Source organism: Miniopterus schreibersii, assembly GCF_964146895.1.
Source record: "Miniopterus schreibersii genome assembly, chromosome: 7".
NCBI lineage: Eukaryota > Metazoa > Chordata > Mammalia > Chiroptera > Miniopteridae > Miniopterus > Miniopterus schreibersii.
This window is the reverse complement of record NC_138108.1, coordinates 58,830,467-58,857,604: the sequence shown is the minus strand read 5'-3', so window position 1 is coordinate 58,857,604 and position 27,138 is coordinate 58,830,467. Positions and strand designations below refer to the sequence as shown.

Below are 27,138 nucleotides of genomic sequence, written 5' to 3'. Positions count from 1 at the left end.
ACTGATTTTCAGAGACTGTTGCATCCCTCAACTCATTTTTGCATTTATAAAAATTATTTTGGATTTTCAAATAAAAGATGGCTTATGAGAACTATATTACAAAATTCTGAATTTACCAAACTCTTCTCCATTATCACTGCTTTTCATATCCCCCTTTAAAGTCTCTATCCATCCAATTGCATGTATTATGCAATGTAGTCCCTAAGCATTTTTGTTATTAAAGTATATTTTTAACAAATTAATGAAGAAAGCAATACTCCAGATAGATTGACTGTTGCTCTAGGTTTTAATGCTTGCTGCAGTGGATATCTAGAGGTGCATGAAAAAGACAAAAAATGAAATCATGAAAGAAGGAATGATTTTCAAAAATGAATTCTGCAAGTTTAGTTCTTAATAGCATCACAGTTTTAGCTTGAGGCTTTTCTGAGGGATTGTGAATAATGATTAGGGGAGATTTAGGCCTGAGGCAAAGCCTCGGGACATTCATGCTCATAGCCAGCCATTTAGCCTTGAAAAAATGGTCTTAAGTTTGTGGAGTATTGTTTGAAATACCAGAAGATATCAGACCTGAAGCTGTTGCTTTATACCAAGGGTCATCTCAGGAGTCTGAAGATTAAATGGTAACATAAATGTTTACCAAAACAAAAACCCTTGGTAGGTTTTTCGGGTCCTGTTGCTTTATTTTATTTTTACTGCTTTGGGGTATGTATATTTATTTGCCTGCAGAAGGAATTATATATAAAAAATTGTAACCCCAAGAAAGTAATATCATTTGAAAATTGTGTTCAGCTGTGTAGAGCATCTATTCAGGGGAAATAGATAAGATTTTTGTTAAAAAATAATAATAAATGCCACCTCTCATTTTTATTAGATTTTCGTGGAAATTTATGTTTGAGAGAATTCTGATTTACCATTCTTTGCTGAAAATATTCTTCTAGCCTGATTTTATTATGTAAAATTATGAATTGGTTAGTGTGGATATTTTGAAAACCCTAAAATCTTAATTCATGGATAATTATGTATTTTCATTATCAAAACCTCAGTTTACTTCTGTCTTTATAGCTATATGCTCTCTTTCCTAAAAACTTGTGACTTAGGTGAAAATGCCCCCCCCTTTTAAAACCAATTTACATAATAAATAGGAAAAGGGAGGGAATTAACAAACCAAAACATTTATGTAACTAATGTATGGAATAACAGTGATGATGATAATAGTAATGAAAATAGTAGTAATCACCTAATAACATGAAGAAGTATTCCTGGCCTTTAAATAGGATTTACTATGTACCAGGTCCTATTGAAACTTATTCTAACTCATAGTTCCATTATTATCCCCACTTTTAAAATGAGGAAACTGAATAAGAGATTAAATAGTAAGTGGGAAATCCAGAGTCAGAAAACGAACAAGGACTTGAGAGAGCACAGCAGAGGATTCTCAGCCCTTCAGCTCTCACGTCATTTCATGCACATCTTCATGCTGGGGATACAGTGGCAAACACGGTTCCTAATTTCATTAAATACAAAATCACACAGTAATTTATTTCATTTTCATATTACAAGGTGATGGGAGAACATCTATAGTGACTTCATATGGTCTGAACCAGGCTGAGATCTGAGGGATGAGCGGGGTCCACTAGGTCAAGTGGAATTGGTGAGATAGGCAGGGGCCACATTATGACTTTTGTGGGCTGTAGACACTTTTGCTTTCATGGTCCTTGCCTCCAGAAAATATGTTAAAAATTATATTTTGCAATTTTACTGGTATGAAGACAACAAATATGTTAATATTATACATTAAAACATTTTGTGGACCTACTGTGCCGAATCATAAGTCAGCCCCAGGGGTGAGGCTGGGGGCCGTATTGGGCCGGAAACATTCAGATGGAAGGAATAGCATAGACAGAAGCTTCTAGGGACCTGCTTGCTCAGGAAACTGAAAGGTGACCAGTGCGACTGGAGCAGAGAATTCAGGGGAAGGAGGTATGAAGTGAGACTGGTAAGACAGGTAGGGCCCTGGAGTCTATATTTAGGATTCTGATATTTATTCTAAGAGCAATCAAAAATCCTCAAAGGGTATGTGTGTGTTCATGGATATGTGTATGAGTGTGTATGTGCTTATATCAGATTAATAATACACTTGATTAAAATCAATAATTCTTTGGACTAGTTTTTCCCACTTAATCCTCACTTCTCTTTCCATTTTCTTTCTGATATTTATCTTCATTTTTCCAGGTAAAAGTAATCTACCTCCACATCAGATTTTTTATTCATCACTTCTAGGAATCATATACTAACACACACACACATATAAATAGAGGAGGCCTTATAAACTCACTCACCCACCCTACCCACCCCACCTTTTCTCTATCATTCTTCATTTAATTTTTTCTCTAGTTTTGGTTTCTCTGTTGTAACTGTGGATAATAAACTAATACCTTTATTTTCCCATTAACCATAGATGCTGCTTTGGGACTATCCCATGTCAGATGAAGGTATTAGTGCACACATCTACTCCATGGGTCGGTCCTTGATTCTTTCATTTTTATATTTCTAAGATGGATTCCATTCACATCTCTTTTATAGCTACAATTAAGTATTTATATTATTGTGTGAAAGGGACCTTTGCATCTCCTGTTCCCTCAATCTGGAAATTCCACTCACCCAGATTACCACATCACTTGGTCCTTCCCGTCCTTAAATTCTTAACCCAAGTAGCAGCTGCTCAGTAGGGGCATCCCTGGTCATCTTATTGGAAATATTCCTTCTACCTGGCATTTTGCTATACTTGCATTATTATATTTTTCTCCACAGTACTTATTGTTAATGTAAATAATATTTTATTTCACTTAATTTTAGAAATTACTGTTACTGTCTACATTCTTGAATATAGCTTCAAGAACACAAGGATTATATCTGTTTTAACTAATTTGAATTTTTGTTTATTATCATCCCCCCTCACTGTTCTATTCCCAGTAGCTAAAACTGCCAGACACAGAATCATTTGAATTAATGATTAATTATAGTTCCAAATAGTCTTCTTTGGTTATATGTTCTTACTTAGGAAAGTTTTTAGTTTTTTTAAACTTTGGAATTGGCTTTGTTGTTTTACTTTTTTTCTCTAATTTTTAAATTTTTTTAAATAATTTTTTATTTTTTAATTACAGTTGACATACAATATTATATTAGTTTCAGGTGTACAACCCAATAATTAGACATTTATATAACTTGTGATCACCTCAATAAATCTATTACCTATCTGACACCATACATAGTTATTACAATATTATTAACTATATTACCTGTGCTGTACTTTACATCCCCATCACTATTCTATAACTACCAACTTGTACTTCTTAATCCCTTCACCTTTTTCACCCTTCCCCCAACCCTTCTGCCCATCTGGCAACCTTCTAAATGTTCCTTGCATCTATGAGTCTGTTTCTGTTCTGCTTAATCATGTATTTTATTTTTTAGATTCCACATATAAGTGAAATCATATGGCATTTGTCTTTTTCTGTCTGAATTATGTCACTCAGCACAATACCCTCTAGGTTCATCCATGTTGTTGGAGATAGCAGTATTTCTTTTTTTATAGCCGAGTCATATTCCATTGTATATATGCACCACTTCTTCTTTATTAATTCATCTGTTGATGGACACTTAGGTTGCTTCCATATCTTAGCTATTTTCAATAATGCTGCAGTGAACATACGGATGCATATGTGTTTTCAACTTAGTGTTTTGGGTTTCTTTGGATAAATACCCAGAAGTGGAATTGCTAGGTTCTTCTTTGTCTCTTGTAATAGCCTTTATTTTAAAGTATATTTTGTCTGGTATAAATATTGCTACTCCAGCTGTTTTGTTTTTATTCCAATGTCATGAAACATCTTTTTCCACCCCTTTACTTTCAGTCTGTCTTTCTTTCGATTTGAAGTGAGTCTCTTGTAAACAGCATATGTAATTATGTTGTTTTCCTATCCATCCAGCCACCCTGTCTTTTGATTGGAGAATTTAAGCCATTTGCATTTAAAGTAATTGTTAATAGTTATGTATTTATTGCCATTATTCATATTTTTTATCTTTTAATTTCTTCTTCTTAAATAAGATCCTTTAACAATCTTGTAAAACTGGTTTGGTGGTGATGAACTCTAGCTTTTTCTTGTCTGGGAAGCTCTTTATCTGTCCTTCAATTCTAAATGATAGCTTTGATGGGTAATCTTGGTTGTAGGTCCTTGATTTTCACCACTTTGAACATTTGTTACCATTCCCTTCTGGCTTGCAAAGTTTCTGTTGAGAAATCAGCTAGTAGTGTTATAGGAGCTCCCTTATAAGTAACTAACAGCTTTTCTCTTGCTGCTTTTAAGATACTGTGTCTTTAACTCTTGCATTTTCACTATGCTGTGTCTTGGTGTGGGGCTCTTTGGGTTCATTTTCTCTGGGACTCTATGTGCTTCTTGGACTTGTGTGTCTATTTCTTCCACCATGTTAGGGAAGTTTTTGTCATTATTTTTTCAAATAGGTTTTCAATTTCTTTATCTCTCTCTTTTCCTACCAGCACCCCTGTGATGTGAATGTTGATAATCTTGATGTTGTCCCTGAGACTCCTTATACTCTTCTCATTTTTTTGGATTCTTTTTTCCCTTTGATGCTCTGACTGGGTGTTTTCTGCTACCTTATCTTCCAAATTGCTGGTTAGATCCTCTGCTTCCTCTAATTTGTTGATTCCTTCTAATGTAGTCTTCATTTCAGATACTGTATTCTTCTTTTCTGACTGGTTCTTTTTTATGTTTTCTACATCCATTTTTATGTTTCTATCTCTTTGTACACTCTCGATGTGGCTTCTTCTGTAAATCGTTGGTTATAAAACTTCTCTTCAGCTAGTCTTTAGTTGATTATTCAGGTTGATTGTTTTATATTTTAATTGTAATTCCAGTTTCATCGTGGGAGGAGATGAGTGTAACATCCACCTATTCGCCTTCCATTTTGGATCTTCTAGAGTTCTCTTGAAGATCACTTTTTCCCCTAAATTACTTATTTCTTCCAGTTCAGCTTCTTTTTCTCTCTGCTTATTTTTATTTCTCTTTTTTCATGTAAGATGCTTTCTGTAACTACCTGGCAATCCTTGGTTACAGGCTTATATTTAACAGTGAGGCAATAAAAACTGATTGGGAACTTTGCATACAAAGGCAGCTTTTCCTGATTTCAGGTGTTAAGGGTGATTAGGCCAGGAGATAAACCATTGCAGTGGAGAGTCCCTTAAGTGCCAGACATCAAAGCTATTCTTTGCTCTAGGACTGATTTCCTCGAAGAGGAACTCTTTGATTATTGCTGTAGGAATACCTTCTTCAATAGTTGTGAATGCCCACTGTTCTTTATTCAATTAATATCCCCATTTTCAGCCCCACCTCTAACTCCTACTCTCATTGCTAGTCTTTTACCAGGCATCCATGAGCCTCTGAACCTCTTTGTGTTTCTTTAGTTAGATGGGTATCACCATGGCTTTTACCATTCCATGTCTGCTGTAGGCTGAGATCTCCTGTGCTCCACTGCAGTAGTCTTTTTCTGTTTTCACATTAATTTTTTGAAAACTCTTCTCTGTTGATGACCTATCCTCCATTTGTTGTGGTGTTTGTTTTTTTCATTTTTATACTATCTTTTTAGTAGTTCTTAAAAGAAGTAAAAGCATATATGGTCTACCTACCATCTTTAGCTAGAAGTCACTGAAAATTTGTAAGCAGAATATTGACCAGATCAAGTGCCATTTAACAAAGATCACCCTAGTTAGAGTTTGAGTTATAGCAACATAAATTAGCAGGCTGTGTTCTCCTGGATGTAATTATGCGATGCCCATATCACTGAGCACAAAATGTAGGTAATAAAAGAATTTATTAACATAATGATATAAATAGTATATTCTTAGACATAAATGGACCAGTATTTAATAGAACACAATCATCTAGAAATTCATTAAATATTTTTCTCCTATTAAAAGCAAAATATATTTATTATATTATGTAAATATATTATATCATAGTATATTAATAAATTATATTTTATTTATATATTATATTACTCCCCAGGTCAAAATAGAAATGACTTTCTTCAGAATTTACCTAATCTTTACCTACTTTGCCAGTGCTTTCCATCTATTCTTGATACCAACCCATCTCTTACCATTGAATATAAATGTTACTTTGCATAGAATAGCAATAAATTAACCTTAAACCAGACTTCGACTTCTAGAAGTTTATGATCTTTTATTTGTAGTTGGTTGACCGTAATGAATATAAAACTACTTTTTTGTGGGTGGCAATGATGATTAAAATGAGATAAAATATATAATGTTAATTTTACTCCTTTGTCATATTATAGACCCATTTTTAAACAACCTCCAGAATATCTCCATAATTATAGTAATTCTCTAATCCAAATCCCCTAACCTGTATCTATGTGAAAATTTTAGTGCTTTAAAAGGGACTGCTGCCAACTAATGGAACGTTACATGTAAAAAGCGTTTTTCCTGCTTTCTTGCAGGCTTAGGCAGCTCCTTTGTGTACTTGATTAAAAGATATTTGTAAGCTGTAGTGCTGTTAAAGAAATATACATTGATTATAGCCAAGTCTTTATAATACGAATAATCTATCAAAGTTCTGTCTCTATAAATCCTAGTCATTTAAATGTGTTTTTCAGTGTTTCCCATCTGAATTGTTATGCTGACGTATGTGTGATTTCCCTTTTGTGTTATTGAATAGATTAAGAAAAATGCACTTAGACAAGTTGCTTTCATTTCTATCTCCCCTAAAAAGAACTATACATATATAAAAATTATAAGTGGTAGCAGAGTTTTATTATAGATTGTTAGAGTCTCTTTTTTTTCACTAAGGAGGACATTTCTTTCCTGTTCTTCACATAATAACTTGAGGAAGGAACACAGAGAAATTTTAAATCCTAACCTAATATTTAGTAGATTTCAAGGAAAATAATAAAAATTACAGTAAAGTAATGATTCAAGGCTCCAAATATCTGCAACTATATGATTATAGCTAAAAGAAATTGCAAAACCACTGTACATTTTTTATAACTAAAATATATTGTCGACCCTGTATGTTCTTTTTATGTAAATTAAAAGATTGTAATTTCAGATATCATTATTATCATACCTATTTGCCCTTATTGTAAGTAGAAGCTATAGTTTCTGATTACTGCTAACGACTGCAAGATTTTTTCCTAAATTGCATATGCTTTTTGATTAACAATACATTTACTTTCAGTTTTTATCTGTCTCTGTGTGCATGCATGCACACACACAGTGTGCAAGCGCATTCACCACACAAACACATCTGAGGGAACAATAAAAGCAAAAGACATTTTATTAACTAAGTAACACTCCTCGAAGGAAGGTTTTATTCCATTTAGATAATAGATGAGAAGTTAATTTTTAGGGCACTATCTTCTATTTTATGTAGGAATTGTTATTTTAAATACCATGATATGCTAGGGTTTTTGTGGTTTTTTTCATAATTTGAATGCTGTTATGATTTCTTGGTGGCTCTACAGAAATCTCCCTGCTTGTTTTTTTTTCCTATTCACAGTATTCAAAGTGGTCCATGTGACCTAGATATTAAAAATCAAGGTAGAATGTGCTGCATTGCTCATATTTACTGTGAAACCTCAGAAACATTCTGGGTCCACATGCTAAAATCACAGTTTAATATCACTGGCATTTTAAAAGGTCTCTGATAGTCTGTACAATCATTTTTAAGTTGACATTAAAATATTTTTTTAATATTCAAAAAATATTCAAATATAAAACAATGATTTTATAGTCCAGTGAAAATGCACGCATAATCATTTTCAATTTTAGATCATGCTAGATAAGACATTGTGGATTTTCTCCCTATTATTTATCTCGTGTTTAGAATTATAGTAATCTACTAATTTTGAAATTTAACCACAATAAGTTGCAATTAGTCTGTTGCCATTTCCTAATTTTGGGTGAATTATTTTAGATTATTAAAAAAATAAAATAGCATCTAGAGTCTACATTATGAAATTATGTCCTTCAAGAGCAATTAATTTTATCATCTGTCAGATTGGTGTAGAGCATCTCTTCCAAAAAGTCAGCTTGCATGTTCGGGAAGCCATATTCTCCCAGTCTATAAAGCTATTTTTCACCCTTTAATATCTGTGTAAAAAATAAAACCTCGAAGGGAAAGCACTGAATGAGTTAAAATATCTGCACAGGCAACTGACTTTAAAGTAGAGAATCATATATTATCTGAAAAAATCTGATTTGTTTTCTCTTTACTTATTGCAAAAATATATAAAAATAGAAGAAACAGTAGATTATACGTCACAATTCTCAGCTAAGAAAACTAAAGCACAGATGTGCTAAAGATCAACTCTGTATTTTTGTTTGTCCTCTCTGTGATAGAAAGATTAGCTTGCCAAACTAATTTATAGATTTCTTTATATAGCCAGGAAGAACTAGAAAGTACTAAGGCAGGTGAGCAGAATCAATATTGAGAAGTCTAAGGCTATCTGCTAGAAAGCCAGTGCCTAGAATCAAAGCTTCTGAGTAGCCCTGAGGAAAAGAAATCTGTAAACCCAACATTTCCCAAACTTGATTGACCTCAAACACTATTTTGTATCATATCAAATACCATACCTCCAGGACACTAGTGTGAGAAACTGTTTCTTTACTATTTCAATATAGAGAGTTGTTGCAAAGCCATTTTTTTAAAGGCAGGGTATATGCTGAATGAATGAATGAATTTGTCCAATATTTACTAATATAACTTTGCAGCTTTGCACAGCATCTAGTATTTGATATCAGAAGGGCTCACATTATTTATATAGTCAGACAAATAGAAAATTATCATCACTACTTATTCTTAAAGGTCATATAGTGAGTGTATTAAGTTATAGAAGCTAATCTCCACAACACAGAACCACTGATCCTATATTTTGGACAGTAATCACTAGACATTAGAGCAAAACATGTTTGACTATAACTATATTCTACTCTTACTATACTTACTAAAGAGGACACCAACTGAAAAGGTCCTGAGGTGGTCTTGTGTTAATACAGGAAGCAGTGCATTGCAACAAGACACACACAACTACCAGTAGCCAGATTTGCATTTTTTGTTATGGATTTGCCATCAGCTATCTATGAGACATTACAGAAAACATTTGTTTTCTGAAAAATTGGATTACCATTTCCCAGCTGGATATTAAAAATGAACTTCTAAAAAGAAATTCTTAAGTCCTGTGCTCAAATTGGGAAATTCTGGATTAAACAAAGTTACTATAACCAATATTAATGTGCACTGTGAATTTTCAAAAGATTGAAATAGTATTAAAGGTTTCTATTACTCTATATCTAAACCACATATCTTAAGTGATCCTTAGAACATAGTTTGGGAAATACAGGACTGAATATGTTCCCAACTTTTTTTGTAATTCTGAGATGTTATATTCACTGATTTTAAATGATCTATTTACATTTTTTTCTTTAAAAAAAAAAGAGGACTGTACATTTTTATGAGCAAAGAACTCCAACTGTGTGCTTTGTGAGGGACCAGTGTTATTTGAAAAAATGTCTTAGGTTGCAGCGTTATAACAACTTCACATTTAAGTAGATATTTTTTAATTAAAAATAATTGCATGATTTTAGAGTATGAAGAGTAGAATGTTAAAGATTTTTAAAGTTGTTAATATGGTGTTAGTCTCTATGGTTTTTAGGTAAAATACTCTAAAGTCTTTCACATAGTATTTTTTAATTCAGAAAATTGCATATCTTACAACTCTAAGGAAATTATAGCCAAAAAAGAAATAGTTTTAGGAACAGTATTGTTTTTCATCACTTAATTTAGTAATTGTCAGTGTCATATGTCATGGCGTGTTCTTCTAGAACACGTTTGAGTTTGACATTATAGTAACTTTCTGCTATACAAGCAAAAATAATAGAAGAATGTTTTATTTCTTTGCAGGTAGAGTGAAATGTGGAATTGGGCTTTTTTTTTTTTTTTTTTTTTTAAGGAAAATTTACTTGCAAAAAATATTTGGAGTAGGAGTCAGCTTGAAGAGACTCTCACTGGCCAAATCTGGGGCAATATGAGCATCAAAGTAAATAATGATAATAATGAATTATAACACACTTAAAATGAAAATCTACCAGTCTACCAATATAAAGGAATAAATAAATAAATGAGATAGAAGAGAAAGCTCTTAGTTAGAATGTCAACTAAACAAGGGATACGGAGTTAGAAAGTCATCATGGATGCTAAAATTAGTGAGTAAAATTTTATATAAAATAGTTTCAAAGTATTTCCCCACAAATTACCTATTAATTATAAAGAAAACCTGGTATTTTGACAGTGGAGAAACTGATGGATGTCACATTAACAAACAGATCAAAGTTACCACTGATAGTGGTTAAACTCGCATCTCATGTGCCTCCTGATAATACACTTGGAAAGGACACAGTGTCATCTCAGTAGCATTCCCACCAAGATGTGCAGCTGAGAGCCAGTCATGAGCGAACGCTGGACAAACTCAAAATGAGAGACGTTTACCAAATTAACTGCCCTGCATTCTTCAAAAATGTCAAGATCAAGAAAGACAAAAAAGAGTAAAGGTTCCATTTTGAAGGAAACTGAAGAGACATTGACAACTAAAATTAATATGTGATAATAGATTGGATCCTGGCCCAGAGGTTTAAATAAAAAGTATTAAATATTACAGAAGGCATTATTGGGACAATTATTTAAAAATCGAATATGGACTGTGGATTAGATATATAAATCTCTTGATTTTAAAATTGTAATTGTGGTTATATAACAGACTGTCCATGTTCTAAGGAAACACTGAAGTTTTTAGAGGTAAATTGGCACACTGTTCCAATTTACTCTCACAGAACAAAGTAGATTGATAGCTACTTAGATGGCAAAGCAAATGGGGCAAATTGTAAACAGTTGAGGAGTCTGGATGAAATTTCTGGAGAGTTCCTCATCCTATTCTTGCAACATTTCTCTAAGTTTGAATTTATACTGAGATTAAAAATTGTAATACTCTTTAAAGTTTGAGTGTACCAAGAGTTAAAGCGCTAGAGTGGGTCACATTGTCCAGGTATATGAGGAAAAGGGCCAAGCCTTAGAAACGTAGCCCTTAGTCTTTGTCCAAATTGGTACAATTATGAAGCAAATTAACATGGCGATTAATAATCTCCTTCTCTGAAGAAAAGGTAAACTATAATCTATTTGTGAGTGATATTGAATTCTTTATGTATATGTACCATACAAATTGCTGGTGTTAATGTTTTAGGTGAATCCCTTAGAGGATGGGCACTAGACAGCTATTTCAGGAGACACACAATTACTGCCTTCGTTCCCTCCCCAGCCTCCATCCCACAAATTACTCAGCCTTCCTCCCCCCCTTCACCTGACTAGTGTAAGTGTAACAAAGGCTTTGTCCAGGAACCTTTTTGCCCTCTATATTTTATAATAAAACATGGCCACCACTCTATAAAAGTGATAGAGTATGTACTAAGTTGAGAAACATGTTTTTAAAAAGATTTTGTACTAAGAAATTGCCTAGTATTTTATGCATTCTTTGTATCGTAAATTATTGTAGTATGTTTTATTTTTAAAATGGAATAATTATTAATATATCCTCCATTTTAAATATTTTGAGTGCATCATAATTTTTTAAAATTTGACACAATATGAATATCTACATTATATATGCTATTTTTGTTATATGTCTATTTACATATAGTAAGTAAATTTTTTTTTACTTTCTTTACCTTTCTCAAAGTAGAAATTCTGCCTTCTTTGTATTTTTAAGCTATATAGTCTTTATATGCAAATTAGTATTTGTTTTCTGTTCTGAAGTCAAATCTTACCTTTTAGTTGTTTTACATTAAGAGTTGGTAAGTCAAAGTAAATCTAGAGGATTAAACAGTACTGTAGTTTAATTTTGTAAAGATATTTACTGTTTAATAGACAATGGAAAGACAAAGACTGTCATAGATTCAGATATCACCTAGTATAATTTTTTTAATTTAAAGGTCTAAACCAAAATCAGAGAGATGAAGGATTGTCTTTGTGTGGAAAAGTTTAATAGCTTTCAAAGGAAATAGAAATGTATAAGCATTTCAGCAAATGAATTGTTTTTAATCTTAGTTTTTATGTTTAATCCCCCAAAGAATTTTATAGCTTACATTAAAAATGTATTGAATAATACATGTCAATAATATTTATGCCCTTTTAATGATCATATACTTTCTCTGAGAAAATGGTCATGTAATTTTACATGTTACCACGTAAAATTGTACTGTAGAATTAAATCTTGAACCTCTTATTTACATAAGAAAGGATTCAGCACCAGTATTGACCTACTTTTTTCCTCATTCATATTTTTTAGTGAGAGAATAACTGTCTCACACCAGGATTTGGAGCCATAATTTTATTGTAACATATTTTAAAAACTAATTCTTGCTGTGTTTCTGTAATCTGAATATAAGATAAGGTTGCAGCATATCAAAAGCCAGCCAATAGAGAAAAAATAAATATATTCTAGGAAGCTAGGCTATAAATACTAGGTTAATTCCAGAACTTCAGATTTTCAAAATTTTGCTAAAGCTTCTCTAAAATGCCTGATGTTTTAGTAAGAAACTCATAATTTAGAATGGGAAGGAAAGTCACAGAATCTTAAGTTGAGGCCTCTATTACTTTAGTTGGTTTTATCATCATCTTACACTTCCTGTGAAAGATATTTTTGGTTCTGTCACCTCCTAATTCTTATGGCTTCATAGAGATCAGGAATAGGAAAGTGATTTTTCCAGTAATTTTTCCCATAATACAAATATTATGACTCTTTTATATCTAGTAACCTTTCTATTAAAAATCAATAAAATAAATTCACTCAGTGTTAGTGATTGAAAGTCCTGTTGAAAAGGCTGCATTGGCTTCTATTCATTCATTCATTCAGCCTAAATCATTTACATATGTGCCAGTTACTGTGGTTGGTTTAAAATTGCAGACAGAGAAGATATATTCCCCAAGCAAACTGAACCATGGCAAAGCAATGCAATATAATAATGTGATAAAAATAAGCACAGTGTGTTATCGAGGTATGAAGTTCGAACTCCTAACCAATACTGGGTAGTTATGGAAGTCAGTGAATTTTGATTAGCAAAGATGAGACTAGAAAAATAGAAGGTGAATTTTGTGATGCAAATCAGCGTATTTGAAGAGATAAACATTAGTCTTATTAACATTAACAGTTTATTGAATGTCTATGATATGCTAAGTATTCCAACAAATACAACCTTGTCATCTATATTAGATATCTAAAATAATAATAGTGAGGAGGCTTTTCTTCCTAAGAAAATAATTGTTTTTGTTCTTGTCACCAATTCATGCCACACAACTCATGCCATTGACTTTCAGAGGTGCCTGGGGGGAACAACATGGGTTCATTATTGAAAATCCATCCTCTACTACTAGAAACCCAACTCAAACTCATAGCCTACTAATAACTGTTGGATCATTATTTTCATTGTTGTGTGTAAAGGACAGTAAATCATGATTACACAGGGAGCCCTCCCCACTAGGAAAAGCACTGCAATGCAATAGTTCTGAAAAGCAGGAGAGATGACTTTGGTGAAACAGCCTTGTACAGAAAGGGATATTTCCAAATACAAAAACGAAGTGGGGATACAGAAATTAAAATGAAAGGTAAAAAGAAGGTGGGAAAGATTAGCAAAGAGAACATGAGTTTAAGTGAAGTGAACTAGGTGGAAGGAAATATAGTGGGCTCACGAAGTTTTAGGAATTTAATAGTTAAGCATCATACAGAAGATTTAATGGAAAGTCACTTGTACTTGAAACTGGGTTGGTGCACAGTCAGTTATTTTCTATAATTCTGTTGATAGTTTTCACCAACTCTTCTAACAAGGCAACTGAGGAAAAGTAATTGAGCCTTTGAGCAGTTGTACGAATTAGCTTTCTATAGTGTAATGAAGACCCACATCTTACCTTTTGTTTGCATACTGGAATGAACACATAGTTTAGTTGTATGTAGCTCTTATTTAATTTTTAAAAGAACCCTGTGTTGATATGGCTACAAAATTAAACTTTAACTTTGGTAAGAACAGACTTTAGTGAAAAATGAAAGATTAGTTATATAATACCTAATAGGAAAACAGGAAGTCCTAATTTTTGAATAGGCTTAGCTATTCAGAGTTTTCAAGGAGCAGGGAGAGAGAGTATCTTTGATAAGATTTTGTTCACTTATTTATCTCCACTCACGATTTTGGTAGATTTCAGTTAATTCGCTATGTAATAGTTCTGGTTCAGTGACAGCATTTCATTGCAGTGAGAAGTACGTATTGAATAACCAGGTAATGATCTTACACAGTGATTATTCCTATTGATTTGTATCTGCTATAGGGAAAAATACAAACGTGTTCTTTTGTATTTATTGTTGAAAGGAAGGGTTTTACAAATACCATCTTTGCTTTTATTTATCATACATGCATCCATTATCTTTCCAATAATTGATAAACTATAAGACTTTCTGGACCAGAGTATAATAGAACCCTTAAGATATTAAAAAACACAAACTAATGGTGTTGACTTTACTTAAATATTGATGATGGCTTAAATTAAAAATTGGACAAGCTTTATTTACATGCAAGTCACCTTTTTTGAGACTCTAAAACCAGTTACATTTATGGGAAAATCCTCAATGAAAACACAAGCCAAATAAAATACTTTCAGTAGTCATTGATGACCAAATCTTTTTTTTGAAGTATTTACTAATTAGAATTATTCATAATGTAATAATTGACTTTGTGTCTTTCCTCCACACTCCTCTTTTTCACTGCTTTCCTTTTAAGTATTGAATCTAGGCTTACCTGATTTAACAGTAACTAATACCAATTTGCCACACCCAGAATTCTCACAAAACTTAGTATATACATTGCACACAGGCCTAATACCTGTTTCAGACTAAATAAGCATCATTCTGTGTGTGTGTGTGTGTGTGTGTGTGTGTGTGTGAACATGCAGATATCCAAGTATTATTTTATTACAGTGAGATAGAAGGTAGAACCATTCTGAATGTATATTCATTATTTATTTCTTAATCTTCAGTCGTTATATTATCTTTTCTTGTAAGAAATTCTAGGGTGTCCTGTTTTCTTATTTTTAATCTCCATAAGTAACATTTAGTTAAGTGCTTGTTGAACACTTTCTAAGTGTAACCTAAAATTTTTTAAATTTTTTTTTTAAATATATCTTTATTAATTTCAGAGAGAGGAAGGAGAAAGAGATAGAAACATCAATGATGAGAGAGTCATTGATCGGCTGCCTCCTGGCCGCCCCCAACTGGGGATCGAGCCCTCAACCTGGGCATGTGCCCTGACCAGGAGTCGAACCCCGATCCCCTGGATCCTAGGTCGATGCTCAACCGCTGAGCCACACCCAGCCGGGCTAACCTAAAGTTTAAAGTGACATTGAAGAGAAGAAAATAAAGGCCTAGCTCCTACTGGCCTTCTATTGGTTTTGCCCTAGTAGGAGAGCTAAAGGCGACCAGTCTGTTCCCTTTCCCTGGGGTTGAGATGTGAAGGACAGAGCACATCCTCTCAGGACTATAGGATACTGAGGAAGATGCTCGCTCAGGCAGATGCGCAAACTGGTACAGCAGATGCAAAATAATAATATAGATTTATACTGTCCTCTTTTATTGCCATGTCTAGTTTTCTTTCTGCTGCGCATACATACAACTATACCTATATTTTAAAGCATTTTTTTACTTGTAGATGTGCTTTCTTTTTACTGAACATTAGAAAACAGTACTACTTTAAATACTTGATCCCTGTTCTAATTTAGTGATTTTATTTTGAATTAAAGTTAACCTCTTAGCTAACATTATTTACTGCCTGCTATGTACAAATGTTTTGTTGAATATTGACCCTGAATGTCACAGCCTTGGACTTTTGTTTATTTTAGCATTCTTTCATTAATAATACATGTTATTTAATGAAAATCCTCTAAGTATCAGATCCAGACACCATGGTTTATTAGCATGTCTCAGGCCTATTGCTGATTCTTTAGTAACAAAAGAATTTAAGGAAGAAATATTTTTAAATCATACATTATGTATCAGTTGAGATTCTTTATTACAAATAACATAATTCTCTCTGTCAGTTTAACAATAAAAGAGATTATGTTAAAACACATTAATTAGGTAGCTAACAGACTCCTGCAGGACCAGAGAGTCAAATCTGAAGTTACCTAGTCAATAACATTGTGCAAGCATATTCCACGAGATCCTCTAGCAAAACACCACTTCCACTGGCAGCCAGAACTTATGTTGCCTCGGTCTGAACACCTCTATCATCTCCATAGAACCTGATGTCTCCACCAACAAATCAAGTTCTCCTAGAAGAGTCACCTCCTCAGGTTGCTTGCTTCTGATATCAGATCACACTCTGAATTTGACTGCTAGGACCTAAGGTACTTGCCTTGCTGTAAGATAGTCTGAAAATGCTAGTTTTCTGATTTTTGCCTTAAGAAGATTGGGATCATATTGTAGAAAATTAACAAATAAAAGGAAGTTGTTCAAAATTTTGTGGTAGGCACAGGTGATTGATGTCCACACGTAACAGTGAACTAGATTAACTTTTATCTTAAATTTTCACTGCAACATTTAAATTTTCTAGAATCATACACAGGGTATTGTCTTTTTCTGGATAATTTATCCTAATTTTTGCCTTCGGTAAGCATACAAACTATTTTCTTTGTGAATCACTTCTACCAAATGTGAGCTCCTCTAACCACCATTCATGCTTGAACTGCGAGAGAAGAGCACATCTGTAGTTGTAAGGCAGGTTTCTCACCCGCAGCCCTAATGACATTTGGGAATGGAAAATTCTTTGTTGAAGGAGCTATCTTGTGCATTGCAGGGTGTTTAGCAGCATCTTTGGGTTCTACCCACTAGATGCCAATAGTGTGCACACACACACACAGACACACCCAATGATCATCAAAATTGTCTTCAGACATTGACAGATGTTCCCTGGATTCCAAAATCATTGCCTGTTGAGAGTCACTAAGATGAAACTATGTCTTTGCTTAGTGGACAACTTATGCAAATAAGTAGATGGCCACCTTTGACTACTTTCTCTGTTTCTTATAATATGACCATTGATATTATAATTGTATGTCTCTCACTGCTTCCCCTAAATTCTTTTTATCAAAATGTAAGATTATGTAAATCTAAAAAGGAGATTGAAAAGTTGTCTCTTCTGTGTAGACCTCCAGGAATTCCTTGCTTCCTCTAATACTTCCTTTTTGCTTCGTCTTCTGCCCATTCTGTACAATATAAATAAATATTCTATATCCTTTCCCTTCTTCAAGGATAGTCTTGACAGTGGGTACCTATAAGAAGAAAGGAAGGAAAAGGAAAGTTAGTTCAGACTTTGAATTTAAACTTTGTGCTTCAAAAATTTGGTGAATTGAGTTAGTATATATTGCTTAAGGTTATCATTTTGTCATTACATTAAATTTACTTGAAAAGATGTTCCCAAAGTGCAGAAATTAGTCATTATGTTGTAGTTAAGATTTGGGATTGAGCCTGGAAGCCCTCTTTTAAAAACTTTCCTTTAGTAATTCAGAGCATATGCAAGAAACTATAGATAAGCCAAATAAATTGCCTTTTTCTTTTAATGCATTCTGCAGTATTCATTTATATATAAATATATATGTATATATATTCACTCCTTTAAAAATGATGGTTTATGCGAGTAAGATGATTTTATATATTAACTATTCTAAGCAAAGATAAAGTAGTAAAAAAAATCAGTTTAATGACATTTGGTTTCCTGACAAATTTCAGAGTTGACCTGATTTATATTACTACTTTTTAAAATTAACCTCCAAAATTGCTAATCTGATTTAAGAGTTTAGAAGCATGCCTTTCCAAAATTGAAGAGTAACATCTAATTTCCTTATTTGGAGCATTTCTTTTACTGCTTAATAAGTTATAGCTTTGCAAGTATGAGGGCATGATTAAATTTCTTTCTGTATGGCTTTTAGGTAGAATAAATAATTCAGCTTTTTATCAAGGTAGTCAGTTTTTATACTATGTCATAAATAGCTCATCAGATGTGTTAGAAAGAACATTTTTTCCTTACCAGAAATACTTAAATTTTCTTCTATTATTAAAATAGAGAAATATGTATCTTATTCTGTCTTGAAATAACTCACTAATTCTAATCAATGCATTTTTATTTATTCATTTTGACTAGCTTTATCTTAATGTATCCTCAAAGTGTCCATTATTCTAATTAAAATTGACTTAAATTTGGTATAACTTATGTTTATTTTATTAATATACATAGGAAAAATATTTATTTACAAATTTGTGATTAGGTAATTACAAACACATAGTTATTAGCTATCCATTCACCTGTTTGGAAAGTAACAACATTTTTGTGGCTTTCATCTTACTGTTTTTAATATTAGTGAGATTTAAATATTACCTATTATTGTACCAAGTGAAAAGAATTTTGATAGATTGAGGTTTATCATATAAAACAATATTGATAAACATAAGAAATTGATACTTATACTTTATTATTTAGTGTTAAAATTAAAGGATTTGATTGGAAAGAAAGATGATGTAATACAGTCTTGCTAAAGTCTGCATTACTATATTAAAATTTTTTTAGAAAGTAGAATTTTATTATAAAAATACTACTTTGAAAATATCCTAATAGCACAGAGGTGGAATAAGTAGAAAACAGTATAAAGACATTCATTTCTCTAATAGTATAACAGATTACTCTTAAAGGCTGTCTTAATACAAAAGTACCAAGTCCTGCATAAAAAGTAATGTTGTTTCATTGCTCAAGTAGGAGTGAAATTTTAACAAGCATGGAAAGAAAAAAATCTTGATCTGAACTGGAGCATGAGCAGTAAACATGCAAGACAAGTGAAGTTGACTTACTGGCAAATGAAAATAATAGCGCTTAACCTAGAAAGAAAGCTACAGGCCAACAGCAAAATGGAGAAGCTGGAAGAAATAATTCTCACTTAAGGCCTCCTAATGGCTTATTTTTCTCCTGTTTTGTTCACAGATTATGTCAACTTCATGATTAAAATCTGGCAGACACATAAGGAAATAAACTGCCATGAGTGAGAGTTAGTAGAAGTGACAAATTAAGATTTAGAACTCCTAAGGACTACACACATTGAATTAGCTGATATAAAATATATAAAAGCAAATCTGAAATGTTTTAAAAAGTAGTCTGGCAGAATTGAACTTATGAAAGTGGAAAATACAATTGTTGAAATGGAAAAAAAAAAATCCTTAATGGATAGCTGTAGTAGTATCTGGACAGAAAAATGGAAAGTATTCTAATTGTTTAGTCAGAGACAGTTTAATACAAGGAATTGTTTACACAGGTTATTAGAAAGTACCAAAGAAGCAAATAGAGGATACCTGACCAAGCAAAATAAAAAGGGAAAGGGAGTCATATATAGAGCTCAGAAGCTGCTAACCCTCCTTGGTTGGAGCCTTTAAGCGTAAACCCACTGACAGGCTGTTGTGGTCACTTTTGGATTCACTCGAGTAGTGTCAATTCAACCACAGCTGGAATGACCAAAAAGCTACTGCCTCTTCCCAAACTTCTGAGTTCTGGAATAACCTTATCCCCACTGTTTGAAAAACAACTCTTCCTTATACTCTTCCACTAGTGCCTCTTTTTGGAAGAATTTAATAGAAAACTTGTTAAGAGAGGCAGGATTTACAAACTCCTCACCTCATATAATACAAGGTAGAGTATAGAAGAGTGGGAATGAAGTATTTAAGAGCAAACAGGGAAGCAGTTGGAGCAGGGTAAGTCATATACCAGTTTGGACTCAGCTGAAGAGAAAGTTGATGGATCGGAAGAGATTTTTAAAATTACAGAATACAGCAGAGAAAACAAATACCTGAAAAACATGAAAAATGTAGAGATTTTTAGGCTAAAATGTGAAATTCTGAGGCTAATCAAAGACTACCACAGAGAACATAGAGTAAATGAAGGATAGATAATAACTGAAGAGCTAATAACTGATAATTTTTCAAAATGGTGAAGAACAGGGTTCTAGAGATAGCAGACGCACAATAAATAACAAGCAAGGGGAATAAAAAGAAATTCAGGCCTTGAGATCATGTGGTAAAACTTCATGGTATCAAAGTCAAGGAAAGATACTAAAAGCAGCTTTACGGGTGAAAAACACATCACCTGAGAAGAAGCAATAAAATGGGCAACAAACCTTTTAATAACAATGAAAACTAGAAATCAGTGGAATATTTTTTAAATGTTGAGAGAAAACACTTGTCAATCTAAAATTGGGTACCTAGCAGAACTTTCTTTCAAGCCAAGAGTGTAAAAAAGATAGATGACCAAAAACAGAGAGTTTATCAACATCAGATACAAACTAAAGGAAATTCTAAAAGAAAATGATTAAGAAAAATAAATTGGTAAAATGATAATATAAAAGAAAAATAATTCCCAAAGAAAATATGAAATGCTAGAGGCAATGATGAGTGTTTAAAAAGTGTCAAATTAAAGTAAAAACAAACAAACAAACAAAACTATTACTACTCATAATTATAAATATTATTATTTAAAGTTTCAGGGGTTAAAAAACATGATAAAAATATATTAGACAACAGCAGCATGAAAGCCTGGGGAGAGATACAACAGGGATTATTTGTATGCATAGTAAAATTTCTAAGGTAACCCACTAAAAAAGTATAAAAGGAGAGTATGATGTCCAATCCCAAAGAAAGGAGAAAACAGAATAAGTTTCCAATAAATAAAAACTATACCAGTCAATATTTTAAGGCAAAAAGAGACATTTTTTTAGACATAGAAAGTGGAACAAATAGAAAGCAAAAGGATAAGACATGAAAAGATTGAAAATGAAAGGATAGTAAAAAGTTATGCTTGGCAGACATCAAACAGTAAAAAGCTGGGACATCAATTTTATTGTAATAAGCATGATAGCAATCAGAAGAATCACTGCATACAATGAACAATTCAATTCACTAGAAAGATATATAAATATTAAGCCTCTATACCCCTAGTAACATAGCCTCAAAATAAACTAAAATGTTAAAATTTAATAAAATTTTAAAAAGAAATTGATCAATTCGATATCATAATAAATTTTAACATACATTTGTCTGTATAGAACTATACAACCAACAATTAGAGCACATGAATTCTCAAGTGATTAACTGTTTATAAAAGTAGACTACATTTTACCACAAAGTGTCAATAATTCAGATAACTGTCTTATAGACCATATCCTCTGACATACGAATAAAAGTGAACAGCAAAAGTATAAATTTTTAAATGGTTATACATTTGGAAATTTTTTTAAAGACCTTTGACTAAATCATGAACCAAAAGGAAATACAGATTTCCCCACTATCTGAAAGTAGGGCATTCCTATGAAACCCTTCCTATGCTGAAAGAGTGTAAAGCAAAGAGGATCCTTGTCGCTGATGTGTAGGCGTACCTCAAAGATACTACGGGTTTGGTTCCCGACCACCACAATAAAGTGAGTCCTAATCTTTTTGCTGGTGGAGGGTCTTGCGTTCAATATGTAAAAAATGCAACATCTGTGGCATGCAGTAAAGCAGAGCGCAGTGAAAGGAGGCATGCCTGTACTGGGTAGTGAGGCCTATGATGGTTGTGTCTGTACTTAACTTGCACAGACTTTTTTTGTCATTATTTCCTAAACAATACAAGATAACAGCTATTTACACAGCATTTACATCGTACTAAGCATTATAAATAATTTAGAGATAATTTAAAGGATAAAGGAGGATTACGTAGGTAATATGCAAATACTACACCATGTTATATAAGGGCCTTGAGTGAGCATCCTGGGATTTTGGTGTCCACTGGGGTTCCTGGAACCAGCCCTCCCACCCCCGGACCCCTAATCCAGGAGACAACTGTATAAGCATTTGAAAGGAAAGATAAAACTGCCTTCATTTATAGATGACATGATTGTCTGCATGGAAAACTCAATTTACCAGTAAACTATTAGAAATAATATGAGTTTAAACAAAAATAAGTTGCATTTCTAACATAAACAAATGTTAGAAGAGATACTATTCACTACAGCCACAGAGACATAAAGTACGTAGAAATAAAAAGAACAAAAGTGTGCAAGATCTCTATGGGAAAACTATAAACTTTACTGAACAACATTAATGACCTAAATGGAAAGTTGCGCTAACGTAATAGATTCAGTATAATCAAGATGTCAGTTTTTCCCAAACTGATTCATAGAGTGATGTGATTCCAGTGAAAAACCCCAATAGGGTTTTTGGGGAATTCTACTTGGGTCTAAATTTTACATGGAAAAGCAAGGAGCCTAGAATAGCCAACAGAGTCCTAAAGAAGAATTGAATTTGCTGTGTCAGATAATAAGGTTTGTTACAAAGCTGTAGAATTTAAGAAAGTATAGTAGTATTGGCAGAGGGGTAGACAGTTTGACCAACTGAACAAAATATATTGTTTTGAGATACTGCCTAAGCATGTGATATAACTTTTTTTCTAAAACAAAAGAATGATGAATACAAAATTTAGAATAATGATTCCCTCTTGGGCAGGGACTTTGAGTTTAGAGAAATTGTGTGGGTATTTATTTTATTATGCTTTATAACTCACATACATGTTATAAACTTATTATTTACCTCATATAATTATATTGCTATTTTAGGGCTGCCGTAATAAACTACCACAGACTGGATGGCTTAAACAATAGATATTTCTTTTCTCACAGTTCTAGAGGCTAAAAGTTCAAGCTCAGGGTATTGGAAGGTTTGGTTTATCCTGATGCTTCTGTCCTTGACTTGCAGATAGATAGCTGCCTTCCTGCTGTGTCCTCACCTGGCCTCTTCTGTGACCTCCCACCCCTGTTGCCTCTTCCTCTTCTTATAAGGACACCAGTCTGTTGGATTACACCCCAGCTTTATGGACTCATTTAACCTTAATTATCTTCTTAAAGGCCCTATCTCTAAATACAGTCATATTGGGGGCTTAAGACTTCAACAAATGAATTTTAGGAAAATTCAGTTCCATCCAGAACAATTTTTAATTGAAAATTTTAAATAGAACGTACACCTCACACGTCTTGGTGTTCAGAAGTTCTTGATAGTAACCGCTTTTGAAATTGTTTCATATTTCTCTAGAAAAGCAATGAAAAGGTCCTGCAAAGGATTGGAATGGTTACATGCTTTAACAGGCATATTTGCAAATCACTATACATAAATCTGTAAAGACTGTAATTCAAGCCAGGAAATTGAAACTCCCAGAACTCTTTAATAAGCCTAATAATGGAAGAGACCAGAGAAGAAAACCTGAGATTTCTGAATATTTTACTTCATCTTACTCTTGAGTTATATTTCAAAGTATTTTTTTTTATCTTCCATAAAGAGCTTAGAGAAATGTTGATTATTTTTTAGATGTTTCAGAAAACAATGTTAAAGAACAGTACTTAATAGGAAAAAATCCATACCTAAAAATAGTTTCATCACAGGAATGTATATTTTAGCATACAAAACAAAAAATAATTTACCAGTTTAATTTGCAGCCCAGCTATATTTTTGCACCTTCTTGCTTTGTTCAGACCGAATGACTCCATGAATTAATATTTCTCTACATTGAATATGAGAAAAATCCTAGCAGATATCCAGATGATTTAATGTAATTTATACTATTTAAATCTTTTTTTCCTGCATGAAAGTAATTTTTCACTCTAGAATGATTTTCTTTTGACGTCGTATATTTTACAAGTAATGTTCTTTGGGCGGTCACCTAAAACAAAGAATGGGTTTCTTATCAGCAGACAGCATTCCTGTCTGATATGTTCATCTGCCTGATTTTAGAAAGGATTCAAGTAAGAATTAATGGAAGCTTCCAGATATATTTACAATAGACATATTTCTTCAATTATTCTGCATCTTGTGAAAGCTTAATAGCCTGAAAGCTAATAGGTATATTGATAAAGTTGTCAGATAAAAACAAATATATATTTAGAAATCATTGTTCTGAAGACAGATAAGTTAATATTCATTTTTCTTAGGTTTTGCATTTGTTCCTCAAGGGATATAGATATACAACATGTAGTCTATAAAATAATATTTCTGTTGACCTTTATATGTATCCATTTGTTTTTCTGTTCTCTCTGACTTGTATTGAATTATTGAAAAACAAATGAAACATTTAATAATTTTTCGCTATAGCTCCCCTCAGTCTGATATGCTACATTATGTAAATTACTGTTGTACTTTGTTCTCACAAAGTAGAAATTACTTCATTGCTTTTTTCTGAATATGCGTGGTGCTACTTATTGTAGATGTCTATATTTCTAATAATATAAAGTTCATATTAAAATGGGTTTTCTGGAAGACATGATACCACATTTCATTACTGCCATGGCTGTTACTATAATGAGAGCAGTGTAGACACTGCACAGTAACATAGCACGAATCCAAATTCCAAATATTTGTTATGGGGGCTTGATTCGTTTTTAACAAAATCAACTGGGGAACTGCCAACGATTCTATTTCTTTTTCGTATTATAGACCAGTGCCTTTTCAATATGTTGTACCTAGACTTCCACTTCTATCAAAACTACCTGAGATGCTTCTTAAAAATACCAATGCCTAAATTCTACCCTCTGGCTTCTCAATCTTAATATCATTAGTCCGGCCTGGGCATCTGCATGTGAACACTGCTGATTATTTAATTCCCACCTGGGGATATTTTTCCATTGTTTTTCAGAGAGAGTAGAAGGGAGAGGGAGGGAGGAAGGTGGGGGGGGGAGAGGGAAAGGGAGAGGGAAAGGGAAAGGGAGAGAGAGAGAAACGTTGATGACACATTGATTGGTTGTGGACCCTTCGTTCTGCTGGTCGATGCTCTAACCATTGAGCCAGACTGGCTAGGGCAACTCTGCTGATTCTAAGCAATTCAAGAACCCCAATGTACACTAGAGCCTGAGTGCTGAAAGAGCTTTGAGCTCTTCCTTTTTAGGTGTGGTTCATCCTCCAAATTACTGCTTACCTGTGTTACGGTTCTTTTATACCTGGGTTTAAATCAAACAGCAGCTTTAAACCAAGGAGACCTGGCCTCAGCTCAGGCTCGGCTAAATGGCCTGTGTTTGTTTGCCAGGCCTGGAATATAGACGGCATTTGTGAAGTCTGTCCCATGCTTTGTTACTTGAATTTAGTAATTATTTTCTCTTGATTTATTTAAAGAAATATTTTAGTCCAATATTTACTTAGATGGTTAGAATGAAAGATTCAGTTTCATTCTTTTTTTCAATGTAATTGCAAATTTGAGCAGTTTAAAACTAAGTTTGAAAGAATTCACAGCCCTTCAACCTCCTAAATATAACCTGTGATTCTCTACTGGGAGTTACAGCATATTTCTTTTAGGTCTGCATTACTGAGATTTGGTTAGTTCTAGAAACATTATAGGCCACAGGCCTTTCTATATATATGTGTGTGTGAGTGTGTGTGTGTGTGTGTGTTTTGTTATTTACCGACAAAGGGAACTAAAGATAAAGGCCTTCTAACAAAATATTCAGCTCTCACTCCTGTGAGAGTTTCTGAATAAAGGAGAAAGAAACTACCCACATAATTTAGAGAATTGAGAAGTATGGCAGTCCTGTGGGAAATTATTCCTATCTAATCTTTTAAATTTATATCCACCTAGTCTGTTTTCTGTAGGTTTTAGAATCTCTTCTTCAACCCCTATGATACTAATATAAAGAAATAAATCACCTCCAGAGTCAAAAGTCTGACACTAAGGAAAGTAAACAGTATATCACCCAGACTTCTCTGTTCCCCTAACTAGTTAAAATAACAAAACAGAAAAGCCTCAAGGTCTGTGATTGACATCTCCCTTTTCCAAAGACATCTCTAGCCTTTTGTCATCTTCACAGATTAGGCAGGGAATAGATCTTGAAGGCATATGAGAAACAGATTGTGTACCCCAAAATAAAAACAGTAAACTGCTGATTTCTTTGGTTCCTAAGCATTATAAACCAGTGCTTCTAAGCATTCTCTCTTTTGTCTTTTTTCAGTCCTGCCTGATGTCTGCTCATTAGTCTTTTCAAATATTCATGTGTTTTTTAGTTTGCTATTCTTCCTTCTTGTTTTTGTTACTGTGGTGGTTGTTGATATATCTGTGTATCACCTGCCCCAATACTTATTATTTCCTTCCTTCCTTGTTTCTTTGGGCTTACTCTGTGGCTTCTTTTCCAACTTATTTAGTTGGACACTTAACTCACTTAATTTTAACTTTTTTTTTTTTTTCTTAATAAATGTATTTGCGTTATGACCTTCTTTCCAACTCCTGCATCAACACCTGTCTTACTTCTTTCCTAAGATCACTGAGGACTGGATTTTCCTTTCCTGTTCAAGGCCAACTCTTTCCACTTTGACTTTTTCTTTCCTATCTCCTCCATGTCTTTGCTTTTAGTCTTTCTCGTAGGGTTGGAGTTTGGAGTGTGAGGAATAGAAACACATTCATGGTAAGAGAAAGTGGGAGTTAGTATAAGGATACCAGTGGACCAAGAAACTATCAGATACCAAGGCAGTATTTGTCCCCCCCTTTCCTGCCTTCTTCAGAGGGACATGGTCTTTCTTGGAGCCTCTGCCTCTCTGCACATCTCTGTCTTGTTTCTCTCAAAACTAGCTTCCTTGTGATCTATGTTATAGATGTTTTCTTCAGCTAGTCATGGTTTTTATCTTGTCTAACTTCATCTATAATATGGCTTATTACTGCTGCCCTAGTCTTTCTTTTTGTAGCACTACCCTTTAGACTGAATTTCCACTGCTAACCAGCCAATTATTTGCATATGTCATAGTTTATACTCCTAACAAAGATACTCCAATTGGCTCAACTCATCTTACCATAATGGGTAACAAGTCATTAACCAGTCTATATGGCTACCATTAGTCAGTCACCTGTATTGAGGGCTGAGGAATTACACCAAATAGCTTGTACAATGGTGGCCAGTGCTGTGGGCGAGACATTTTCCTTCA

General features: G+C 33.3%; 1 protein-coding gene across 8 annotated transcripts in view; it reads left to right on the top strand.

The window, feature by feature from the left end:
- Positions 1–27,138, top strand: part of MBD5 (methyl-CpG binding domain protein 5) — a 322,424-nt gene that overhangs the window by 214,665 nt on the left and 80,621 nt on the right. For 2 of the 8 annotated variants that reach the window (XM_081142056.1, XM_081142053.1), the window contains exon 5: positions 16,422–16,529. The exons of 5 other annotated variants lie outside the window; for them this stretch is intronic. The gene's annotated coding sequence lies outside the window, so the exon portion shown is untranslated. Of the gene's footprint in view, positions 1–16,421; positions 16,530–21,513; positions 21,633–27,138 lie in introns of all 8 variants that reach the window. One more of the 8 variants, XM_081142054.1, reaches the window with a different exon arrangement.